At 40.7% G+C, this 18053-nt stretch overlaps 1 long non-coding RNA gene across 1 annotated transcript; it reads right to left on the reverse strand.

Annotated features, from left to right (window-relative positions):
* Positions 1-17277: 17277 nt before the first annotated feature.
* On the reverse strand, positions 17278-17800 carry LOC310758967. Its single transcript, XR_014546140.1, has 2 exons — positions 17694-17800; positions 17278-17417 (listed from the first exon to the last, which is right to left on the reverse strand). It is a non-coding gene; the product is annotated as an uncharacterized lncRNA (long non-coding RNA).
* Positions 17801-18053: the final 253 nt, after the last annotated feature.

Here is an 18053-nt window from a genome sequence, read left to right on the forward strand (position 1 = left end):
TATTCAGCTCATAGTGGTGAGGAGGAATGAATGAAAGTCCCCTCAAAGTATCTGCTTTATATACATTATTACACAATGGGCTGCACATGATTGGCTAATTCCAGAATTCTACTGTAAGCCAATCAGGTTGTGGATTCACTTCTATCTGGAGCATGATTGGGTGGTTCCTGCCAACCAATCATACTGCTGCATTGTTCTAGGACCAATCAGACTGCTGCATTCTGAATCCTATTGTTCTAGGACCAATCAGACTGCTGCCTTTTGGATCCTATTGTTCTAGGACCAATCAGACTGCTGCAGTTTGGATCCTATTCAACTCAGTACATAACACCAGTCTTCCCCATCCTGTTGATGCTAAAGATAAAATGGTAGAACTGGATGGTCTGAGGGCACATAATGTGGTTCTAGGTCTGGTCAATGCCTGCATGGGACTCCATGTATACTGCCATGATAGACAAAAGGCAGGATATACACATAGTAAGAATAAATAGTAGTGAAGAAATTGAACCTGGGTCCTTTTGCCTACAAAGCCTGTGTTCTGTAACCAAGCTACTATCTTGCTCCAAATAAAACAGTGCAATGTCACACTAAAGTGGTTTCTCCTGTCCCTCAAAAGCTATTGTGCAAACAAACCTCTTCAGCTCCAGCAATATGGGGCTGGGAGAGGCATCTGTGTGAAAATCTGGAGAGCTACTTCCAGTCAGTGCAGACAACATGGACCTAGTGCTGACTCAGCATAAGGCTGCTTCCTCCGTCCCTTGAGGATGCTCACATTTTATTTAAATACACCATGGTAACATTTCCGTTACAAAATCAGGACCCAATATATGTTGGAAAGCATTGCCAATGTCTCCCCAACTGCCTATTATGATCCCAAAAGATTGGATGGAGCAGGGAAGTAGGGGGGGGTGTCAGAGGAGGAAGGAAAATAAGAACTCCCCCAAGGTGCCATTATCTGGTCTTGAGGAATTAACTATATCAAAAGGAGTCAGCCAACATCCCTCAGTTTCTTCCCTTCAGTGGGAGGTAATGAAATTTAATTAGTGAGAAGAGGCAGTTTTCACACATAAAAAGAGGTCTGGAGAGAAAACTGGGACATGCATGTGTAGAGAGAATAATGCTACAGTATATAATAGCCCTTGTTAAAATAGAGTTAATAGAAGGAGATGTTTGGCCTCTGCTCTCCATTGCAGGGCTTTAAAAAAAAACAAATAAAGGCTTGGAAATGAGCAAGAGCAAATACAGTTTTGTTATTAATAGTATGGGCCTTAGTTCTGCTTGGTTTGAAGGCACAATGTCTAATTCTCTGGCCTTACAGCTATGTGACTCCTGCCAAGTTTAAATTGTAGTAGGGTTATAAAGTCCTTTCATTAGAACGAAGTTTATATGGATTCACAAGGCCCATCTTCAAAGAAGGGTTGTTTGGGATTTTAACCTAGCTTACCCAGTCTTGAATATGAAAGCATCTGAGCGGGACAAGAAACAGAATGAAGTCCATCAAAGCTGGCTTGCAACTTGCCAGGTAGTTGTCCTCCAGCCATAATCTTCACAAAAAGAATATGCTAAAGTGGAGAGAATGAATGAACCCTTCTAAGTTATGGACCTCCATCCCTCTCCATAACACCTTAATATAATTAGATACCATTACGTGTGATGGATTGTCACATATAGACTCACTGATGCCCATGTATCGCAATCCTCTATTTTCTCAATGACTCTCAATCATGTCATTCTGCCTAAAGACTCCATCTATAATAAAGTCATGAATGTCCCCTTGCAAGAGAGGTTAAAGCATCTAGGACCCCTTAGTCCATCTTTCCTCAGTTTTGGCCCTTTAGAACTGCAGTTCCCACCATCCCTGACCATTGGCTATGCTGCTTGAGGAAGAACAGAGTTGTAGTCCAAAACACTTGGAGAGCACCAGGTTGGACAAGACTTATTTTAGGGAATGCCTATATATGTTTTCCATTATTCATCATGGAACACCACTGATATTTCCAAAATATATAGTAAGAAAATATTGGTGTGTGATACACCTCATTTTTTTCCAGTAGCCCAAGCTGCCTCGGTAGCTTGCTTAGACTTGTTAATATACGGCTCTTTGACCTAGGAGAAACCTAAAACTAGTTTACAGTTGTTCAGACAGAGCAATAAATGAAATCTATTCAGGTTCAGCACAGGTCAAGAATTGTGGACCTGAGCAAAATATAGCAAGCTCTTTCCTCTTCACAAAATTCAAATCATGTCTGATTTTTATTTATGCTCAAAGTTCATATTCCAGCTGACCTCCCAGGTTGATTGACATAAAGTCCCTATTATGCTCTCTCTCTCTGTGTGTGTGTGTTACTTGTATACTTACTGAAACCTGATGCTACAGAAACTGAACTTGCTCCTGCTCACTAAAATATTATTATCTTCCTTTATGGGGAAATCTGCAATAAGTGAGTTTCTTTCCATGTATGGTCTTTCTAATAAATCTAATAAATCTCACTCCCTAACTCACTTAGAATGTAGCTAGCTATTGGCTCAAATAACAGCTCTTTGTAGCATTTTAGAAAGTAACCCCCCCCCCCAAAAAAATGAACCATAGAATCATAGAATTGTAGAGTTGGAAGATGAGGGTCATCTAGTTCAACCCCTTGCAATGCAGGAAATTTGCCCAACCCCGAGTCTCTACCAACACAGTTACCTGGAGATATTTTAGAAATAACTTCTTTTTTTCTTTAAAAAAACATACTGCTATTTTGAATTGACACATCCTCAGAATGTTAGTATGTGATATATCTGGAACAAACAAAACTCTTTCCTGCTCAGCAGTGGCTCATGCTGTTCTCAGTTATTACAAGAGCAGAGAAGGGGTGCATGGGCTTCAACCTTCCAAAATCTGAACTGCTGCAATGCTAAACACTGACTTGTGAGTAGAGATGTCGAGAAATTTTATTCACTTGGCATTTAAAGGTGAACCTATAAAATTTGTACTTTCCAAAACAGTATTCCAGCCCAAACAAAACCATCCTTCAAAATCTGCATTTATCCACATTTTCACCATCCAAAGTTCATGGAAATGCACATATTAGGGGACAGCATGCATAAACATGTATATATAATTATTAATTCTTGTTACTGTTTTAGTTTTTTACCAGTTCTTCAGCTTAAGGTTGCAGGGTAGGTTATAAGCTGTTGAAACACAATATTAAAAATGAGTGCAAAATATTAGTGACGATAACTTATAAAATGCATCATGTTAGGGGAGACTGCTTGCAAAAAAATGCACATTATTAAGATGTATACTAAAATTAGAAGAAAAAAATCCACACTAATATGCTGATGAATTTCCATGAAGAATTTTTTAAAAATTGCCAAAAAATCTGTAAATTGCTGGAGAAATGTTGAGAAGTGATTTTAAGATTGGCATACGGACTGTAACTCAACAAACAGGCAATGCAGTTATGAACTCATCAATTATTTCAACACAGGTAATTCTAGTGGGCCATTTGTGATTCAGTTATGAACACAAAGGTCTATGAAGGATTTATCCAAAACAAAATCTCACATAGTTTATCATTTTACTACATGTCACAAAATTGGAGACCATGGTTTGGAAGTTGACTTCAAGTTGTATGGAATTATTATCTTAAAGTATAACTAGAACACATTGCCTCATTTTGGCAAAAACACAGTTGAGCCTGTACTACAGCCTTATCTTGGTAGCTCACCTGCGGATTTAAATATGGTAGTCCAAATTTATAGCTTGTATTACTCAACGGTCTGACTCCCATTTGACTGAAAGAGTTACGCCACAGAACGTTTGCGGAGTATTCATCAGCCTTGGCTTGAACAAAATGTTGAGTGCAGAAATCGGGCCTGCTGGCATTTTTCTATATGGAATGAGAACAAAGCATGTTTTCAAAGAAAAGGAAGCAAGTGAATATGATGTTTTCGCTACCTTATCTAGACTGTGCAATTGAAGGTTTCAATATAAATGAATAGCAAGTAAGAACAACCTATGCTGAGAAGTAAAGAAAGGAGAATAACGCTTGTTTCTGGCTTTGGCTGGACAGGGATATTCACTGTGCTGCAAAAGCTTCATGACACTTTTAAATGCAATGCTCTCAATGAGCAGCGATGAAGATTTTATTCACTTAGGGCACTGTGTGAGAGCATGTATCATGTTCTTCCCTACAGATGACAGCTAGGTGGAATGTAGTTTCCTAATCTGGGAGCCTGGTTTTACATTAAAATCTATCCCTTCAAGAATGGAGGAAAAGGCCAATTTGTTCAGAGAATTAATAACAAGAAACTGAACAGCAAAAACACGTAGAGAAGAAAAGCACTTGGGGAGGAATTCAGCATTGTGCTCTTCCAATCATTCCACGTTCTGAAGAGCATTGTAACTTGCCAGACAGAACAATTTTCCCTCTCCTACCCCCATGTTCTTTTCTGACATTGTTCTGACACCCTGTTCCCCAGAGGGAGGACAGGAAGGAAATCCCCTTTGCACAAGTGGAAGTCATTGTTCAGGGCTTCCGCTGACAGGACTTATTAGGTGAGTCCCTTAATTTGCATCCGAACACAGGAGATTAAAACATATTTTCAACACAAGAACAATTATCAGTGATGTAAAAAGGTGTCAAGGTTGTTTCTTACATTACGTATCCTTACTAGTGTCTTGAAAAAGCATGAAGGAAATACCCAGAAAATTGCTAGTGTCATCTGCATATTCATATTCATACACATTCACATCCCTAGTGCATGATGCCTGCCACCATTTCTTGGATGTTCTCTTACACACAGAAGCAAAACATGTGTAAAGAACTGTATGGTGTATCTCAAGAAAAACTGGTTTCTCCTAATAAAAACCACACACACCCTGAATGCTATTGTACATAGAAATTGTGTAGATATTTATATTTTGATGCATTTATTACAAAGCTCTAGGTTGAGATGCAGTAACATAAAGCAACCCCACTTCAGAAATTTTGAACCAGGAGCCAGTGGCTTTGCCATTGGTCCAGTGGTTTCCATGCACGTATTAACTATGCCTTGCCATGTGAAAATAATCAGTTAATTCAAAGTGTCGGTGCTGACCTTTAAAGCCCTTGGTCCTGTATACCTGAAGGAGCGTCTCCACCCCCATCATCCAGCCCGGACACTGAGGTCCAGCACCGAGGGCCTTCTGGCGGTTCCCTCACTGCGAGGTTGAGGTTACAGGGAACCAGCCTTCTCAGTAGTGGTGCCTGCCCTGTGGAACGCCCTCCCAGCAGATGTCAAGGCAATAAGCAACTATTCTACTTTTAAAAGACAACTGAAGGTGGCCCTGTTTACGAAAGTTTTAAATGTTTGATGTTGTATTGTTTTTAAAATTTGGTTGGAAGCCACCTGGAGTGGCTGGGGAAACCCAGCCAGATGGGTGGGATATAAATAATAAATCATTATTATTTATTATAATTCAGGGTGTAGCTTTTCAAGCCTGCAACCAAATAACCAGTCATATAGAATTAGCATTTTTTCTTTCTCTTTTCTCTTTTCTTTTTTGAAGAAAGAGCATAGAACAACCCCTGCTGCTCATCTAGGCCAGCAGTATTTTCTTATGATGGCCAATGGGAAGTATATGAGAAGACCACAGATTCCAATGGAAAGACCACAAGCTACAGCACACTTCCACTTGTGTTCTCCAGCAACTGGCATTCAGAAGCATCCTACCTGATACTGGAGGTAATGGCTAGTTGTCACAGCAAAGAAAGTTCTTGCACAGCTGGACTATGGACCAGAGCAATTGCCTATACAAATGCACTGCTATTAGAACTCATATGTTTCTAATGGCAAGAATGGACTAAACAGTGTTTGTCCATTTAGTCCAAATTGTCTGCTTTTCAGAATCTCAGGCAGAAGTCTTTCCCTGCTGCTACCTGACCCTTTTGACTGGAGATGCCAAACATCATTTCCCTTCCAAGGACAGAATAAGCAGCGTTCTTTGCAAGATTTCTCAGAATGCAGCAACTACATAAAGGACGCTGCCTTCTACTGAGTCAGGTCATTGGCCCATCTAGCTGAGGATTGTTTGCACAGCCTGCCAGTGGCTCTCTAGGATCCCAGACAAGGGACAGTCCCAGCCCTAGCTGGAGATGCCAGCGATTAAACCTGGGCCCTCCGTATACAGAGAAGATGCCTTGCCACTGAGCTGCAGCCCCTTCCCATAAGCATACTGTCATTGGGAGTATGGGAGCCAGTTTCAAGCCTATGAATTCCTAAGCAAGGTAAGTCAATGGCATAAAGCGATTTCTTTTGAAAAGTTTAAAATAATCATCTATTCACTGCATGACAAGCAAGGGGCCTTTGGAAGCCTTATTTATTAAGATTTAAATTCATTTTTTTTTTAAAAAATGTAATAACCAGGTGCCAGAGGCAATGGTACAGAAAAAGACAAAAACAACAGCAGTGTATATTGGTGAATTCCAGGAAGAGAGAAGACATATGTCATTATTTTCCCCCCTTGGAAAAAAAAAACATTTTCACTTGTTTTTCTTCAGTTTGTGTGTTGATCTGTAAAAGTGTCAGACTTGTTACATCTTTGTGACTGTCTTTCGTTAATGTAGTCTCCTTTTTTTTTGTTCTAGGGGTTTTCTTTTCTGTTTGCATGCTTTCTTTGTTCCCCTCCCCTTCGTTTTATTGATAGTCCCTGATTAGTTCTCACTCTGAAATGCAGCAATGTGCCAATTTCCATAACAAAAGCTTTAATCTAAATAATGGTACATTTTTTGTAGCATCATCAGCCTTTTGTTCACAGTATATAAAAGAAGTATTATTATTTTTTTACACACATAAAGGACATTGTGATAGATGTCACAACAGATTGGAAGGAGGAGAGGGAACACAATACATCTTGATTTTTGCCTGTGTGACTGTTGAAACTGGGAGAGAAATTAACTAGTTGCAGGCGAGGTATAGGCAAAAGAGTTTCCCAAGCATCAAATGCGATCAAAACTTCTTCTGACCTGAATCGGCACAGTCTCAGATGTTAGTTCATACAGTTCTTGACACTGAGCAGATGTGAGAGCCTCGGGGGCTTACCTTCAAAAGTGCACTTTGTGTGTTTTCAGGTACAGTGCTGCCTGACTTATCCTTCAGGACTGCACAGAGCACATATCACAAACACAACAAGAGATGTGTCAGATCAGAAGAGCCTCACAGGCTTACCGGGGGAGCTTTGAAGATGAGGAAGTCAGGATCACATACAGGTGAAGCTCTGACACCGAAGATCCACTAAATACTCCAACAGGTGGGCATGGCTGTTTTTAAAGGGTACTGGTCTAAGTAGGGTACATAGGATGACAGAGTGAACAAGTGTGTTCCCCCTGCCCCCAGCCAATGTATTCGGATAAACAACTATCCAAGGAAAATGATTCAGTGATGCAGACTGAAATGCTCATAGTTTTGTTTTTTCTTTCAGATAGACTGGACAAAAAAAGGAGTGTCACCACTTAGCAGTCTTGCAGCACAGGGTTATTCAATACCAGCTTTTTAAAATTCCAATATTTGGAACCGGCCATGCCTTTTATAGACCAGCAAATTTATTTTGGATGAACAAGTAAGAGCTTGATTGCCAGAAACATTTTTTTCCCCAAATGCTTGCAGAATTTTGTTACTCCAAGGACAACAAATTCAGGTTTGCTTGTTTTTTTTTTAAATGAGTGGACAGGACCAATAGTGTGTCCAATGGTCAAGAAGTGGGTTACCACAGGTGCTGTAAAGGGAAATCAGGGGCAGATGGAGCTTGTCAACCTGGGAAGGTAGCCCGTCTAGGGGAAAGAAAACTCTAATCCTAAAGCTCCACTGTCTTGCTATACTCATTCGTAGTACTTCAGGAGTAAACCCCGAGGAACTATGCATACCCACTGCCTTGTGGGACACTTTTGGAGGGAGGGAAAGGCTAAGAAGTAAACCCTACAAAAATCCAGAGTGGAGTCCCTAAGACCGTTGGATGGAGTCTTGTACTCCTCCTTCCGGCAACTCCTGCAGCCCAGCTGGTGCCAGATGTATTGCTCTGCTTTCCTTTGGACCATATCAGCAAGCAGAGTGGGGAGGGTCTTGTCATCCAGGCAGCCCAGGACCTCCATTCACACCCAAATGAAACATTGCAACCAGCAAAAACAATGCATGAAGCAGCAGTTACGAGTTACCAGTCTCTGCAGCCGCGGCAGGTGCTGTGATCCTCCATTGGTTTGACTGCACTCCATTGTCTCTCAAGACAAACAGATGCCAAGAATAGGAGATTAGAAGAGAAACCACATGCCTGGCTGAACTATGACAAACATGGCTCTTGTGATGAAATTCTGTCTGCAGCTGATGACTGCTGTCACGGCTAGTGCTTTGAATCAGTACCATTGTCTCTGTCTTCCATATCTCTCCTCTGAACTGAGCTTACAAATTGACAACTTACACCGCTCAGAAGGAAGCAACAGGAAACAGATGTTTACCAAGCCACGCCCACCAACCACCATCTCCTCCCAACAGAAACCAGGATGATGCTTGTACACATGCCAGACAGAAGAAAACATTGAGGAGCAATTCAGGATCTTTCCAAAATGATGGATTTTTTTGCAGTAGAAGGAAGAATGGTTTTTAAATACATTGTTCTAGAATACCAGCTGAATAATCATGACATTGTATAGCAGCATGCTAGAAAAATCTGAGAGAAAACCAGCATTTATACCACTACATATAGTAAGTGTGGAAGATGTTTGCATCTTCAGAATGTAGAGCTGCAAATCTATCTGCCTGTCCAGAGACTCTGGCACATATAGAGGTGTTTTATATTGGTGCCTGCAGGTGGGACTCACCCTATTCTGAATGCCAGTGCATGATGGTCCACATGCTCAGCAGTGATCTGCACATAGAATATTTCTTGATGCTGAAGTCCTTCCTTGCATGGAGCTCTGAGCCTTCCAATAAGGCCTAAGGCTTTATGGAAATTTCGTTTCAGCTGAGGTTATCTCCATCATGCTGAGCACTGCCACCCCCATGATTCTAGACTGAACTGATGTATGTGTCATTCATTCTCTTCTCAGGGCTGATATGCCACCACAGCAAACCTTAGGGCTGTGTTATTCATGCTTCTTTTTAAAAAGAAAAATAAATGGGGTGTACTTTATCAGCTCAGCTGCAGATAACCTGGAAGGGTTACATCACGTTTTGATCTTTATAGAAGTTTAATTTCCTCTTTTCCTGACTGTGCAACTTGAAGTTGTAACTTGTCAAGACTCCGTAATGAATGGGATGTAGAGAAGCTATTTCCTCCCTCCAAAATAAAGCATTAAAAAAAACAACAACACCCTGACATTTTCTTTCAAATGTCTTCTGCAGCAAATTATCGCCATATTCTAAGTAGAGTTCTCCTCTTCCCCTGCCACGCATGCAAATGTCTGCATGCGCACCCAGGTGCTGTATATGATCTCATGGTTTTTGAACAGATATGGGGTAAATGCAATATAAACCATAGTAGAGCATCTACTTTGGATGCAGAAGTCCCAGGTTCAATCCCTTCCATTGCCAGTTAGAGCTTAGAGAGACTCATTGCTGAAACCCTGGAAAGCAACTGCCAGTCAGTGTAGAATAATAATGAGTTAGAGGGACTAGTTGTGTGACTCAGTGTCTTATGTTCCTATGTCAAAAGAAGGAAGAAAATGCACTCTGTACACAATGGCATTATAGAGCATCAGAATTCAGTAACTGCTAAGGGTTGGAAGACCGCAAGACCCGATTGCCGTGCAACAATCATGCTAACACAATCCACCAATCCAACACCCAGTCAGGAAGAAGGAGCCATGGGCTTGGGGATGTTTGGTGGAGATGTTGTGATACTCCCATCACATCACAGCAGTGTTGCTGGTTACTGCACAGCAACATAGTCTCTGGAATCCAGTTTGCCTGGGGTTAGCGAGACCTGGCAACATCTGTTTCATACTATGCAGGGCAAACAGTTCAGCAGACTTAGAGAGATGCTAGCTCAGCGGTAAAGAACATGGTTAGCCAGTGGAAGGTTCCAGGTTCACTCCCTGCCTTTCTCCAGTTAGGAAAGTTTCAGATTAGCAGGTGATGAGAAAAGCCTCTGTCTGAATTCCTGGAGGGCTGTTGCAAGTCATAGTCAGTACTGTGCTATATGGAGACATGCTTTGAGTTGAGCTGGGTGATATGGATAAATGGTTTAACCTATGGTTACAAATCAGACTTTTAAAATACAACAGCTAAAAAAAAAAGTCACAACAATCTTTGTCTTGCCACTAGTTTCACATTGCTTCTGGAAGATGCTCTAATAATTATGGGAAATCTTCAAATGAAGGGAATTATATATGTCTACGTTAAGAATAGTGGCTTTGTCCCAGAAGCACAATGGCTAAACAAGAGAATTCTGTCTATTGGTTTTAGGTACAGATAAACACAATACATATTCAGGAATATTTTGGGGGATACATACACACATTATACACCAGATGTTCCATTGTACTATTTGGTTACTATTGGTTTCTAATTCTTAGTTATAATGAGATAAGAAGATGAGTTCTTTCATCTTATGTGTGAAAAAGCAGAAGAATATATCATTAAAGGCATTGTTCAAATCAAACTTCTGGAAGCATACAGACAATGATCTTCCCACCCCCACGTCAAACAATCTTTTCCAACTGTGGAGTCATTCTCTTGGAATAGTTGCAGATTTTTCGTGTGTGTAGTATCTATAGATAGATATGGCTATAGATATAATCTCCTGATTTCCATTGCATAGGAATCACTTCCGTCCCAAACACAGTGCTTCAAATATTTAATAAGACATGAAAAGAAAATGGCAAAGGGATAACCTTATATTATGCACATGAACCTCAAAGGTAATGTGGACTTTAATAAAAGTTCCCAGTCATTTCCCTACTCTTTGGCAAACTTTTGTGCTCCTCTTGGTTTTAAAATAGCCCCATGGAAGATCCCCATGTTAAATGTTTTTACCAATACATATTTAGACATTCTCATTTCCGTGTATCATTATAACATGCCTAACAGCATACAGCAACACCCCCAATGCACACAAATACAATTCCCCAGTGCTTTTTTTTCTGGGGGCACACAGGGGTATGCATACCCCTAAGCATTTTGCAAATCTAAGTTTGGCCTCATTGTGGGGCAGTATTTCAATATGAGTAGGAAAATGAGAGCACCTCTAAACATATTTTTTTTTAGAAAAAAAAGCACAGCCATTTCCTAAAGTCTAAAACCTGAAAATAGAATTTATTCCATTTCAAATTAGTTCAAATTTGGCAGGTATACACACTACATACAGAAAACATCTTGGCATTTGTAAGCAACAAAACATTAAATATGAAAAGGAGGAGGAAGGACTGGCCAAAGCAGCAGCCACACTTCTAGCACATTGCAGAATAGACCACCTTCCTTGATAATAGTAATGAAAGACTAGGTGGGGTGGTACCCTGCTGCTGAGCAAGTGAAGATGGTTTCTTCCAGATCCTGCAGCCATGAAACCAGAATTAAGCTTCTTTCTTGTAAGGTTTACCAAGGTAAGCTTTATTAGGGTCTTGTCGGCACATGAATCCATTTACTGGTGCCTTATTATTATTAAGCCCTGCCTTCCTATTCAAAACTGCTCAAGGTGGTTCACAACATACATATCAACAATAAATAACAGAACAATATTATCAAAATATCAAGAACTCAGAGGCAGAACATCAGCAGATAAAAGAAACCCAAGTACATCTCTCTTTCCAAGGACATGTCTATTCTCAGCGCCTGCTGAAACAAGGTCTTTCTTTGCTAGGTCATCACAGAGGCATTTAAAGGAGTTAAAAGTGAGAACCTGCAAGAGAATGCTGCCATTCTCTCACCCGTCTGGTTTCCACTTTCCACAAAAGTTATCCAGCATTCCAGAGACTACAAGTCAATTGCCACTCACTTAGGAGCACATTGAACTAAGGAAGGACTCGAAACCTGCGGGACCAGAGATTTACAGAAGATTGGAAGAAGTATATGAATTATTTGAAGAGCAACTGTAATTGACAAATTACGCTAGTACAAGAAGTTTTGTAAGGAGAACTATACGAAGTGTTACAAAGTAGAAAAAGATAGAGATATTGGTTATGAGTTTGAAATGTAATAGGGAAGATAAGAAATGCATACTGAGAGATTAGATTGGAAAATTTTCAGACAGGATTGATGGAAGTCAAAAATTTGAATAAGATGTAAAAGTATGTTTAATTACTGTTGAAAATGATATGTTAAAAAAACTAACACACACACACATATATATATGACTTACTTCTAAGGGGACATGCATAGGGTTTTCAATTTTTAAAATAGTGGTATTAGGACCTTTCCCAAATGCATGCCTCTGGATTTTTCCAATCAGGATGTGTTGAAACTGGTTAGACATCCACAGGTTAATTGTTTATAAGGTCACCGAGGACTGAAAGAGTCCCACTCATCTGGTTCCATTGAAGACCGTGAAGTTGTACTCACAGCCAAGAGTCTGTGGCCTTTTCTGTACTCATTTCCATGTCAAGAGACAGAGGTTTATGCATAAGTCTCTGTATGTGCACAAAGAGATTATCACCAGCAAGTCAGAGCACTGAGACAACTACAAAAGAAAGGGAGAAATTCAATCTCTGAAACTATGAGCTTTAGAAATAAGCTGCCAGTTCTGATGATGGCAGTAAAATCAGCTAGAAAAGGATAATACTTCACAATATAGACTCTGGAGACATGCAGACATGCTAATACCAAAAACTCTTATGGCATTTTAGTGCACATTTCCAGGAATAATATAAGAAAAGCAAAATTCCATCAGTGTCAATAAGAGATATGGTGGTGGTCAGATTAGGTGAAGGCTTTTGCATGATGAGTATTTGGCTTATTTGCCTTGGGTAAATAAGTTTAACATCTTAGGCAGGTGTCTTCTGACCAAAACAGAAAATTCCAATGCATATTTAACAGCTAAATTTGAAAAATGGGTACGTGCGTAGGTGAAAAGACAGTAGCTAAAATAATGCAATTTTGTATGGGCCTTGGATTAATCAGGATCTGCATGGATTGGCAGTTTTTGAGAAATGAACATTTTTGCAATATCGGGCACACAGCCACTCATTTTTATCTTCTGTATTTGCCTTCATTTTTATTCCAGCACTTTCCTAAGCGACAAAAGTATGTCACAAACGGAATGAATATTTGAAACAAGCCAGTTGACCTTGAGATTTTAGCACTGATATGTTTTATAAATCGCCCTTTGTCAACAGAAATCCCAGGATGAAATCCCACATCTGCTCAGTTAAACCATCAAAATATGCAATAAAACAAGAATACAAGAAAGTACTTCATTATGCAGTGCAAAGTTCAACTATGGAACTCGCTCCTGCAGGAGGCTGTGATGACCACTAACTTGGATGCTTTAAAAGAGGATTATACAAATTCGTGGAGGAGAGGGCTATTGATGGCTAATACCCATGATGGCTATGCTCCACCTCCACAGTTGGAGGCAGTAATTCACCTGAATACTAGTTGCTGGAAACATGAGAGGGGAGAGAGCTCTTGTGGTCGTGTTCTGCTCCCCAGTTTCCCACTGGCATCTGGTTGGCCAGTATGAGAACAGGATGCTGGACTACATGGGCCACTGACCTGGTCCAGCAATCTATTTTTCTGTTCCAATACATTTAAAGCAGTATCATACCACTGTAAACAAGAGCCCTTGGTCCTCTCGCAAAGCTACTGTTCTCAACAATCCTTTTAACAATCCTTCTTCCCAGGGAGAATTGCAACCCTGTGAAGGGAACAGGGGTCTCCTCTCTCAGCAATCTTAATAGTAATAGCCCCCAGAATTCTATGCGGGAAACCATGACTGATTAAAATGCTATTGTTGTTGTTGTTTAGTCGTTTAGTCATGTCCGACTCTTCGTGACCCCATGGACCAGAGCACGCCAGGCACTTCTGTCTTCCACTGCCTCCCGCAGTTTACTCAAACTCATGCTGGTAGCTTCGAGAACACTGTCCAACCATCTCGTCCTCTGTTGTCCCCTTCTCCTTGTGCCCTCCATCTTTCCCAGCATCAGGGTCTTTTCCAGGGAGTCTTCTCTTCTCATGAGGTGGCCAAAGTATTGGAGACTCAGCTTCACGAACTGTCCTTCCAGTGAGCACTCAGGGCTGATTTCCTTCAGAATGGAGAGGTTTGATCTTCTTGCAGTCCATGGGACTCTCAAGAGTCTCCTCCAGCACCATAATTCAAAAGCATCTATTCTTCGGCGATCGGCCTTCTTTATGGTCCAGCTCTCACTTCCATATGGTCCACCTCTCACTTCCATCCAGCTCTCACTTTCATTGCAGCTCTCACTTCCAAAATGCTATTATAGTGCTTTAAATGTATAGTGCAGACAGGGCCTAAGTCACAGAGGCAGAGGATGTGGCCCTCAGCTTGTTGTTGAACTCCAAACTCCCATAAGACTGAGCCAACATCATCAGGTGTGAGGAGAGTCATAATTCAGCAATATCTGAAGGGAACGAGTTCCCCATCTCTGACCTGTGTTTATAAAATAATTGTGAATATTCAAGGAGCTAATTTTGCAAAAAAAAAAAAAAAATTCTTTCTGCGATTTCCCACACACTTAGATGGATGAAGATTGTGATCTAAGAAATGCTAACAATCTCATTCTAGAGTAGTGGAATGAACTGGTTACTATGGCAACTACAAATGTACTGACTGACTGACTGACTGACTGGATTGTATTTCCTAAGCCATCTTGTCAATGGCTTGCTAGAAAGTTTGTTCATTGAGGCTGCAGCCCTATACCTGAGAGTAAGTCACTGGGGTTGGCCTCTAAGTAGACATGTACAGGATTGCGGGGCAAATGGTGTAAATCAGCTTAGTATTGTTCCTTTCAAAAGAATGATCCATTTTTCTGTTTTGTAGATTTGATTTCATAAAAACACACCCAATAACAGGAACTGTGAGAGTGACCCTATGGTGGTCATTTTCTAGCATCATCATGCGACAAGGGATGGTGTTGCTAATGTTCATAAAGATGTTGTTCAAAATAGAAATTTATCCAGCTCATAACGCTTAGATATGTCACAAACTGAGTGTCATTTTCCTGAGAAGTTCATCTCCATCTTATAATTTAAAATGAGATTTTGCACGGATTTGAGTTTTCATCCAACTCCTGGGAGCTAATCACAGCTCATAAGAAGCTGGGCTGTGCAAAACACCCAACAGCTGATTTTTAAAGCTGCAGGAAGCTAAACTGACCCTGGCATGAGGCACAACTCAAGGGACTTCATTCCTGATCCCTACAAACAATTGAGCTGTGCAATTCCAGAGAAAGTCTGCCCAAAATCTAGGAGCTTACTATTATTTGATTCATTTATAGACTGCTCTTTTTCAAAAGACCCTAGGGCAGTTCACAGCACATAATAAAAACTGAAACATAACAATAGTGTTAGATTAAACCAGTACTTTACATCATTAATGCATAATAACAATACAGCAGCAGCTAAAATAATATCAGCGAGTCTAACACTAGTACATCTCTGTATCTGAGCCATCAAAAACTTCACACACTAAGTCTGGTTAAAGGATAGGGGCCAGTTGAAAAGCTCACAATCAGTTTCCAATTTTATGATTTGTTTTAATTTATTTTACCCACTGTATATATGTTTTTTGAAATTTTATTCTACGCCGCTTAGCAAATTCAGTGTTAAGTGGTATATAAATTGTTGATATAAAATAATAAATAAATAATCCATGAGAGCAAATGAACACAGTGCTGCAGTCAAGCCATTTTACGCCCTGGACATAGGTGAGTGGTGGTGATGGGGAGAGTTTTAGGAGGCCATTTGAACCCCTTCAGTTGTGAAGCAAACAATTATCATTTCTTCCCCACCCCTTGCCACAATTCCATGCCTTAAAACTGCTTCTCTGTTCCTAATATAGTAAACACACGCATACATACAAACCACAACACAGCAATTATTTACCAACCCTGAATTATTCCTTCCATTTTTCAGAAAAGCACTGTTAGACACAACTGCTTATGTGGAATGTCTACACAGTCAAAAATGGCTGTAGAGGTTTGATGCTTCTCCACTTCTTATTCAGAGCCTTCTTGATGTAGAAATGCCTCACTAAAGATTCCCCGAGCACTCAGATTTCAATTTAACTCTCCCCTCCAATGTTTAGTTAACACACAGCTATAGACTTCCATTCTGGAAGCTGTTTCAAGTCAAATAACCACTTTTAATTCAGGAGACAATGGGATTCCATCCTCAAGCAGGCACATGCCCTCATTCATCAGTGTCTTTGCCTAATTGTTTGAGGGAGGGGGGGATCAATGGAAAGAAAGCAAGGCAAAATGCATTAAATTATGAAAGGAGGTGGACTAGGAAATGAGCTATACTGCATGCAGCAGGACAAACGATAAAACTTCTTTTTAAACCATGGAAAGGTGTTAAACGATCTTTTTACAAATGATTAATTAAGGACAATAATGTTGACTATAGCGGTGACAAAAAGTTTTTCACTTCAAAATAGGAGCACAGCTACAGAATTAACGATCCATGTATTAGATATGTGCTGGGGGTTTTTCTTTCCAATTACTTTTGGAACCTCCTGAATAAATCATTCTTATCAATGGGCAGCAAACATGCGAAAATGCTGGGGAAAAGGAAAAAGTTGCAAAACTGCCAGGGCATTTCACAATTGAAGCCTTTTAATGCACAGGTGTCAACATCTATAGTGGAGTTGCCATTCACTTCAGCGGGGTATGGACTCCATTATGTGGTGTTTTGAATCCAGTGACTCCAGTGGATCACTCCAGGTGTCTTCATTCCCATGTGGGCCTAGTCTTTCCCATTTCCTTTCATATTTGAAAACATCAGCTGGAGCGGAATGAAAATGGCGTCCCCAAACACTCCATTTGAAAGCAGCGAAATTGGAGGAGAGACACTTTAGCAAATGTTCTTCAGGGGGGAGGTGAAATTCTCCAACTGTTTGAATCAGAAATTTCTCTTTTAATGAGAAATTTCAGTTCACTGAGTGTTGAACTCTGTCATTAGTTCATATTGGAGGATGAAGGTAGCATTGGGCTAAGACAGGATGGCTAGAAGATGGAGGGGGCAAGTGTGGCGATCACACAGGGTCCCCGGGCGCTTCACCGTCTATTGATCCCTGTGCCACCACTTTATCTCTCGCTGCCACCACCCAGGCCCTACCTGGTACAATACTGAGTACAGGAAGGATTAAATTGGAACATAAAGTTTTGTTTATTTATTGCAGTTTAACAAGCGTGTGGTTTCATAAACGGTATCAGTCAATTACAATCATGGAGTGCCTATCCAGACCTATAACTTCCGCTACCTGCTCTCACTCATTAAACCACCTCTCAGATATTTACTGTATTTTTCGCTCTATAAGATGCACCAGACCATAAGACGCACCTAGTTTTTGAAGGAAGAAAACAAGAAAAAAATAATTCTGAATCTCAGAAGCCAGAACAGCAAGAGGGATTGCTGCACAGTGAAAGCAGAGATCCCTCTTGCTCTTCTGGCTTCTGGGATAGCTGCGCAGCCTGCATTCACTCCATAAGACGCACACACATCTCCCCTTAATTTTTAGGAGGGAAAAAGTGAGTCTTATAGAGCAAAAAATACGGTACTTGTCTTCCTAGCCCCTAGCTGTTCCCGACTCAGCTTATTTCACTACACTAACTCAACCTCCCCACAGACTCCATCCCAATTCACTCCCACTCCAACCAACCACCCAACTCCCCCCTTTGCCCCTCCCAGAGCTGGTTTTATAGACCCTCTGACTCTACCCCCCTGGGTCCTTATTGGGTAACCTGTTTAACTATTTCACCCCCAGCACTCTCATATGTTAACGTCACAGCAAGCCCTTTACTTCTTTCAGCAACATGAAAATAACATCAAACAGCATTAAAACTGGATCCACAGGTGCACCCCAAATTTCATGGGGAAATTGGAGGGGTGGGCTTGAACTTCGTTGAATATTCTGCAGG

Source organism: Podarcis filfolensis (assembly GCF_964270895.1).
Source record: "Podarcis filfolensis genome assembly, chromosome: 3".
In the NCBI taxonomy this organism is placed as follows: Eukaryota; Metazoa; Chordata; class Lepidosauria; order Squamata; family Lacertidae; genus Podarcis; species Podarcis filfolensis.